Source organism: Petaurus breviceps, unplaced genomic scaffold, assembly GCF_028583685.1.
Source record: "Petaurus breviceps papuanus isolate PSGF00001 unplaced genomic scaffold, PetGlider_PUasm1.0 90977, whole genome shotgun sequence".
Taxonomy (NCBI): domain Eukaryota; kingdom Metazoa; phylum Chordata; class Mammalia; order Diprotodontia; family Petauridae; genus Petaurus; species Petaurus breviceps.
This window is the reverse complement of record NW_027187391.1, coordinates 26,594,747-26,603,596: the sequence shown is the minus strand read 5'-3', so window position 1 is coordinate 26,603,596 and position 8,850 is coordinate 26,594,747.

Sequence of the window (8,850 nt, the reverse complement as noted above, 5' to 3'; positions counted from 1 at the left end):
TAAGTCTTCAGTCTTTTCCAATTCTTTGTGACTTGACCATGGCCACGCAACTAGTGTCTGAGGCCAAATTTGAACTCAGGAAGATGAGTTTTCCTGACTCCAAACCCCACACTCTATCCACTGTTATTCATGTGAGTCTTACCATGCTTATCTGAATTCCTCGTGCTGGTTATTTCTTACAGTACAGTAATACACTACATTCACATACTTCAGTTTGTGTAACCATTCCCTAATTGATAGGTATCCATAATCTACTTATTATTGTCTGGGCTACTTCTTCTACAACCTACTATCAGGAAAGACTTGGTGGTTCAATTTTAACCTCTCTTTGTTTAGAAATTGTGTTTTAAGTGAAATCAAAGAAAGAGTTTTAACAGGTTTCATAGATCTCCTTGTTTAAGATGATTCGCCTTGCAGACTGAGTCTATGGATAATGGTAAAATATGGCAACTAGAGAGGGATGGACATTTGGTTAGAAAAGTGTCTAAACACTTCTAACCAGAGAGTTCTTGTGTTCTAGCCAATTCTTTAAGTTGCAGAGAAGGTGTCAATTTACATTGATAGAGGGAGTTTACTTATCAGAAAGCTTCCTATACCATCAAAATCATAGGTCCATTTCCTATCTCTATCCCTTGGTTGATGGTTGGTTGTTGCCCTTTGTGTCAAGGGATAACATATGTAATAGTTATGCAATGACCCATGTTCTCACCAAATGATCAAAGACCCAGAAGAAGACTTCCATCCCACAAGAAGGATATGCACAAAAATCACACAGAATGAGAAGGAATGAATGGGTTACAGTCTGTACAAGTGGAGGGACCACCTATATTCATGAAATCACAGATTCATCAGAGTATTTAACATCAGCCAGATGCTACCTGCTTCTCAGCAGTCCTTTTATTTATTTTTTTCTTTTCATTAGATTTCTCAGAGCAATCATTTTAAATCGTATTCTCTTTCCTCAACCCCCTAAACCTATCTTAGCACTACTACTTTCAGCTTCTACTTTCCTGAGAATGTTGAAGTCATTTGACATATTACTTAAGCTCTGATCCTCCACGCCTTTAGTATTTCTCCTTCATTCATCTTCTCTTTGTTTCTCTCATCTCAAAGGAAAGTAGGCTTTTCTATTTGCCAAGGCTTATCCTTCCTGACAATCCCAAGATCCTATTGCGTCAATTATCCCTTCTTAAATTTAGAATATATCCCCTCCTATGGCTCCTTCATATTTATTCATTCAGTTAGTCAACAAGCATTTATTAGGTGTTTAATGTGATCCAGGCACCACACTTGGGAATGCAAAGAAGACAAAAACATGGTCCTTACGCTCATTGATCTAGTATTCTAATGAGGGGGACAACATACAAATAACTACATACATATAAGATATATCCTGTGGAAATGGAATGTTCTTTGAGAGAGAAAAGCACTAATAGTAGGGGTGAGTGGGAAAAAGCTCCCTACTGAGCTGATTCTTAAAGGAAGCCAGGAAAGCAGGAGACAGAGGTGAAGAGGGGACCATTTCAGGCATGGGAAACAGTGTATTCATTTGACAAATATAATAATTAGCATATTTTTAGGACTTCCTGTGACCAAAACACTGTTTAAGAAAAATACTGTCTAGTGGTGGCTAGGTAGTGCAGTGAACAGAGCACTGGCCCTGGAGTCAGGAGGAACTGAGTTCAAATATGGGCTCAAACATTTAACACTTACTAGCCGTGTGACCTTGGGCAAGTCACTTAACCCAAATTGCCCAACCTTCCCCCCCCCAAAAAAAAACTCGCTCTGGATTCCAAGGACCTTCATTTTACACAAAGTCCAAAGTTCATACATAACATACTACCTGTCCTCATGATGTTTACAATCTGGTAGTTTGACAGATTCATAGATAACTATAATACATAATATTGTACAAATAGATTAGAGATTTCCAAAAGAAAATGCCACCTACAATATATAGGGGAGAGATTATTAACAACTGTCAGAATTAAGAAAGGCTTTGAGGGTATGATAGAGTCTGAACTGAAATGTAAAAGGATGAATAGAAACTCAAAAGATGAACAAGGGAATAAAGGACATTCCAGGCATAGGAAACAGCATGCACTGAGACAGGCAACAGAGAACATGTTTAGGAGACAGAATCCAGTTTGACTGGAGAATGGTGTCTATGTAAGAGAAAAATGTAATATAAGACTAGAAAGGCACCAAATCATGGAGGGCCTTGATTGCCAGACAAATAGATTTGAATTTTACAGTATAGATATTCAGGAATCCCTTAAGTTTTTTGGTAGGAGGCAAAACAAGGCTAAGTATGTTCTACTCTCAAGAAGATTGGTTATGCTAATGGTCTTTCTTTATGAAATGTAGCCTTTTAATGGAAGATTTGAACCTTCTGGGCAGCACTGGCTCTGGTTTAGATTATTCTGGTTTTGACCTGGAGAGTAGATCGAAGAGAGAATGTAGTAATAATGTAAAGGAAACAACTTTTAATGATGTCAAAGATCTGGTTGGTGAAGTTGCCAGCTATGAATTCAGAGGACTGAGCATGAAGCATGACCTCCCTCCCCCAGAAAAAAGGTGGTGACTATAGGTATGGAATGAAGCATGTGTCATCAAACATGGCTAATTTGTTGACTTACTTTTATTCACCTTTATTTTCTTATTACAAGAAAGGGTTCTATTTGTTGGGGGTAAGGAGTCACTGGGTAATAACGGAAAAAATGTTTTTAAAGAACACCAATAAAACTTTCTTAAAAAGTTAAAGTAGGAAGACCTCTTATGACTAAATGTTAATAGTCAAAATGTGTGGTAATAATGGCCTGTAGTAGAAATATAACAATGAGGGTAGAAAGAGGGGAAGGAAATAATAATTCTTATATTGCCTACTTTGTGCCAGCACTGGGCTAAGAACTTTTTTTACAAATATTAGCTCATTTGATCCTCACAACAACTTGGCAATGCGGGTGCTATTAGTTTCCTATTTTACAGTTGAAGAAACTGAGGCAAACTTAGGTTAAGTGACTTGCCCAAGGTCACAGAGCTATTAGGTGTATGAGGCTAGATTTGAATTCAGGTCTTCCTGACTCCAAGCCCAGTCTCTATCCATTATATCATCAGATGCCTTTCACAGAAGAAGGATAGCTGTGAGATATTTTATCATGTTGATAACTGGCATCTAACTAGTGAGAAGGAGCAATAAAAGATAGCACTGAGATTTCAAATGTTGGAAGACTAGAAATAATGATGCCACTGAGAGAAATGGTGAGGGAACAGGCTTAGGGGGAAAGGTAACTGTTTAGGACATGTTAGGTTTGATATATTGTTGGGAGGTCTTGATATATTTTGATATATTGTTGGGTCGAGTTGTTTATATACTGTTGGAGATGCGGTTCTGAAGGTCATAAGAGAGGTCAAGACTAAAAATATACTTTTAGGAGTCATCTGCATAGAAAAGGTGGTTGAAACTGTCAATGAATATTATCAAAGGAGAGAAGAGAAGGCCAAAAATAGACCTTTGTAGAACATCCAGATCAAGGTGTTTGGAAGAGGATGAGGATCCAGAGGAGTTAATTTTATTTTATTTTGGGGTTTGTTTGGGTTTTTGGGGTTTTTTTTGCTTATTGGAGGGGGGAAGGTAGGGCAATTAGAGTTAAGTAACTTGCCCAAGGTCACATGGCTAAGTGTGTCAAGTGTCTGAGGCCAGATTTGAACTCAGGTCCTTCTGACTCCAGGGCTGGTGCTCTATTCACTGTGCCACCTAGCCACCCCTAAAGAGTTTATTTTATTTTATTTATTTTTTTAAAAAGCAATTGGGGTTAAGTAACTTGCTCAAGGTTACACGGCCAGGTGTTTCTGGGTGGGTGCTAAGTGTCTGAGCCCGGGACTCGACCTCCAGGTCATCCCGACACTGGAGCCGGTGCTCTTACTCGCTGTGCTACCTGGCCGCCCCCAAAGAGTTAATTTTAATTAAAGTTAGAAGGAGAACTGGAAGAGTGTGGTGTCTTTGAAGCCTAGGGTAAAGAGAATATCTATTAGTAAGGGTAATCAATAGTGTCAAAATCTACAAAGAGTCCAAGAAAAAGGAGGAATGAAGAAGAGATTATTGGAGGCTTCTAGCGAACTTAGAATGAGTAGTTTCTATAAATTGGTGGATGGGGAAATCTCATTGCAAGGGGATAAAAACAGTATTGGAAGAAGGAAGTAAAGATATTAATTACATATATTTTCATGTCAAATGAAGGGGGAAGATGAATGAGATAATAATAACTGACTATATGGTGTTTTAAAGTTTGAGAAGCACTTTATACATGTTACCTCATTTGATGGTCTCTCTTGAGTATCAAGGGAAGGCTTTTTTTAGAATTATGAAGGCTCTATCCAGATGCAGTCCAAACTCATGTAAACATACGGTATTAGAGCCAGAAGCAACATTAAACATCGCCTGTCCCAACCCTCTCATTTTACAGAAGAGATCCATTTAATAGCCACTGATACTGACAGACTGGGTTAGTTATTAAACTACTATTCAGAAAAAATGAAAAACAGTAAATTCCTAGCTGTGCTTCTACTTTGAAAGCTGTAGTCTTGTAAACCATAAAACACTATAGAAATGTTTCTTTGGAGGACCAGACCTATGATTTCATTGGCATGGGGCAGTGGTGGGGAATTCCCTAATGAGAAACTAATTTTATAAAAGCAGATGGACATATTCTCTGAAACTGATAGTCTTGGAACTGCCTGAGAAACTGAGAGGTTAAGTGACTTGCCTAGGGTCACACGGTTAGTACAGTTCAGAGCCAGGACTTGAATCCAGGTCTTCCTAACCCCAAGGCCAGCTCAGTACTTGTCAGGTTGTGTCTCTACTATGTAAATATGTCATGCCATTTCTTTGCCTAAGAAAGGGCTCCTGGTTTATTTAGCTCCACGGATAAATAAAAACCAGGCATTCTAATATAAAGCACAATATGTATAAATGCAAATCTAAGTTCAGTCTCTAAGCCTAACATTTGTTATGTCTTTTAAACAAGAGATGCTATGCAATACATTTCTTGAAGTTTAGACCCTCCACACTTTGCCCTTTCACATCTTATTCATCAGAAAATCTCAGAGTAAAGCAATCTAATGGAAGAAAAAAGGACATCTTTTTCATTCCTTTGCTTTCAATCATACTTCGGCCATCTCAGGCAGAAGAGAATTTATTTTTAAAACCTCTAACAAAGGGTGTCTCAGTAACTGGTTATAATTGTTATGAACCCTGTTAGAAGATTCTTCCTTTAGTCTATTCTCTTGGAGACTCAGTCCTTCCGTTGTACTCTAATGCAAGCTCAGTGACACTTTTTCATCCTCTGGGAATATGGAAATCAACTCATCATTCTCTCTATTCCACTTTATGCTTGAAAGGTTTGATAACAAACAGTGATTCAGATTCTTTCTTCCCCAGCAAGCACAAAAGAGATCCTACTCACTTAAATGTGTGTTGGTATTACCAGTAAGATAGAGGAAGGATTGCCCTTTACCTCTTTATAATCTATAGGAGCTGGCCAGCCTTATTCTTCAGGCAGTACAAGGAATTTGCTTGCTGCCCCAGTCACAGAGACTGCTGACTCCACTTTGAAAAGGAGACTAGAGGAGAAAATTCAGAAAAGGAATAAGCAGTTAACACTTGGGAATTTCTCACTGCATAGAAAGGCTGTTCTTCATAAATATATGCCCCATATTTCAACAGAATTGTGATTTCACTGATCTGAGTACTCCCACCCTCAGTGTGAATCACCACCTATCTGTGCCTTCTAATCCTGTGTGATTCTTCTCCTTGCCCTACCATAAATATTCCATTATCAACCTACCCACAGCTGGAGATTTTTCTACATAGGTCTTTAATATTCTGAGGAGATCAGTATAAATGTGGGTACCAGCAAAATACTCAGACTTTCAGTCTGTTACACGATGCTTCATATATATAGCATATAAGCATCTATGTGGTATGTGAATGGAAAAGCTCTGCTTGGAATCAAGAAGACCTGATTTCAAATACAGTCTCAGGCATTTACTAGCTGTGTGACCCTTGGGCAAGTTGCTTCAACCTCTGCCTGCCCTGGTTTCCTCAATTGTAAAATGAGTATAATAATATCGCTTACTTCATAGGGCTGTTGAGAGAATCAAATGAGATATTCATGAAGTGCTTGGTATGTAATAAATGTTTGTCCTTTCCTTCCCTGTATGACTAGCCTGCCTCCTTTTCTGATCACATATTTCCTTAATGATGTCTCTTAAGTCACTTTTTTGTGTGCAAGTCATTTTTTATTACATGTTGCAGATTGATTATATGCACCATGCATCTCTCCACTGCCCTTTGGGTGCTCCGTAGTCTAGATTTTTTTTTAGAGATTGTGGTGTTCCATGATTAGCAGTCAGATAGCATTACCAGAAGACTACTACTGTTAAAGTAGAGGTTTTTGTATTGGGAGCCACTTGAGATAACTAAAAGTGTTGATTAATTGTACAAGTGCAATCCAGTCTGCTTTCTTCCTTCTATTCAGCTGTGGGCCTAACTCACTTTCTATTTGCTGCATTGGTCTAATTGGTATTGACTCCCTAACTCAATGGCATGCCCATTTAAGTGCATGTCATAGGCTGAACAATAGGCATTCAACATCCATTTGTTTTGTTTTGTTTTTCTCACAGTGTGGATCATCAAATTGATGTTTTGAATGGTTAGGAATTTTCTTTTGGAAAACCTGTAGTACTCTAAGGCTTGATGCAATCAGCCTAATGCCATTCACAAACACGAGGATGTAGACCATCAATAATCATTCTACCACTTGGATTCATTGCAGGCAGGACATTTTTCATAATGAGGCAAACATATTTAAGGTATATTTCTTTCTGTTTTACTACTGGAGTTGGAGTGACCAAAGAATATGACAAGATGTCAACTTGTACAAAAAACCCTAAGATGCAAAATGGCCTTCATTTGAAAGCTTATAGTTAAGACTAACTGGCAGTTTAGGAGGTGGCTGAGTTCTCTTAGATATCTCCTGGTAATATAACTGAAATTTACTTTGGATATCATACCTAACATTGGTTTTGTGAGGCTTCCTTCCACTCCTGCAAATGATGGAGACAGGGTTGTTAAACAAAGGACGGTTGGTGCTAAACATCACAGTTTTCAGACCACTTATAAACATTACGTTAGCTATTTGTCCTCTAAAGGTGGAATTGATGGTCAGTGATCATACTGTACATACAAATATGTGTATATACTATTGTCAGAACTGAATCTTATCAATAGAAGCATTTTTATCATGCACAAATCTGAAGACAAAAGACATTGTATCTAAATGGCTGGCTGGCTCACGTGTTCTCCTTGGAGAGAGTTGACAAAGTAGGTTTTATCATGTATCCAAAAGGCACAATAAGTACAATATCAGAGGACATTTGACCATCTTGTCTTTCGGTCTTTCTACAATACAGAAGTCCCCTACCTATATGTTATGGATACTTTTCTCAAGAAAAGAGTTATGAACCACTGAATATGAAGTGTACCAAATAACATCACACACATACAGACACACACACACACACAAACACCCATACCCAGAAAATGACTATTTTGACAGATATGAAAAGTATTGATATCAATGTGAGAGACATTTTTAAATCATATCTGTATATAGTTATACTGCTGACTTCTCAAATCAAATATCAAATTAGGAGAATAAAAATGAGAAGATATAATTTATAATTGGGGACTAAATGGGAAATAGATTGGAGAACAGATATAAAAACAAGCAGTCACTTTTTCCTAAAGATTTTTTTTTAAAACCTGATCTGTAATATCATCAGAAAAGGGAACTCCTTGTAAGGAAACCCTCTATGCCAAAGGAAATTAACATCTCTGCAATTTGTGGTTTTAGGAAATTGACTGGGGGCACTGAGAGATAAAGTGACCTCTGCCTAAGGTTATGCAGCAAGTCATGTCAATGATTGGACTTGAACACAAGTCATTTTGATTCCAAAACCAGTTTCCTAACCACTATACCATGGCCATTTCCAAGGCAAGTTTCAACTACAAAAAAAAAAAAGCCAAAAGAACCTAGAACCTATTGCTTGTATCGAACACTTTATCTTAATCAATCAACATGCAAGCACTTAATGTATGTACCACACATTATGACAAAAATAAAATAATCCTTTCCCTCAAGGGGCTTGCATTCTGTCAGGGGATACAACATATTCACAAATAAAAAAGATACAGGGTATGTACAAAATAAAGATAAAAAGTGATTGGGAAGTGTGGGAGGGGACTAACAACTGAGGAAACAGGAAGAAATTTTTGAAAGAGAACAGTAACACACAATATACAAAGTGCACAAGCATTCCTAAACATAGGATAGAAGTTATTGCCAATTTATATCTGTCCTAAATCCAATAGGGCTCTTAGTCACATTCCTTCTTCTGATGTTAATTCCTTAGCTCTTATTTTTTGAGGGTTGGTGAGCATATCTTATGGTACCTTCTTCATCCCAAGCTGTGAGGGTTGGTAGTAATTGTTTCACCTCTTTTTCAAGGGATGAATATTTTTTGAATTGGGGAAGAGATACTTCTCTTAACTCCAGAGAACATTTTTTCAGCATAATTAACATAACTCATTCTAATTGGAGTTGAGCGGAGGAGGAGTAAATTATTTTGCCCACTCCTTTTTCAAACTAACAAGTAACTTAGTATCAGTCAGTGGTATTGCAAAGGATTGTTAATCAGGCAGGATCCTAATGCCAGTCAACTATGACCTATTTCTGATGAAGCTATGTCGCCTTAGTGATCATTGCTTCCCTTTACAGATGTTCACAA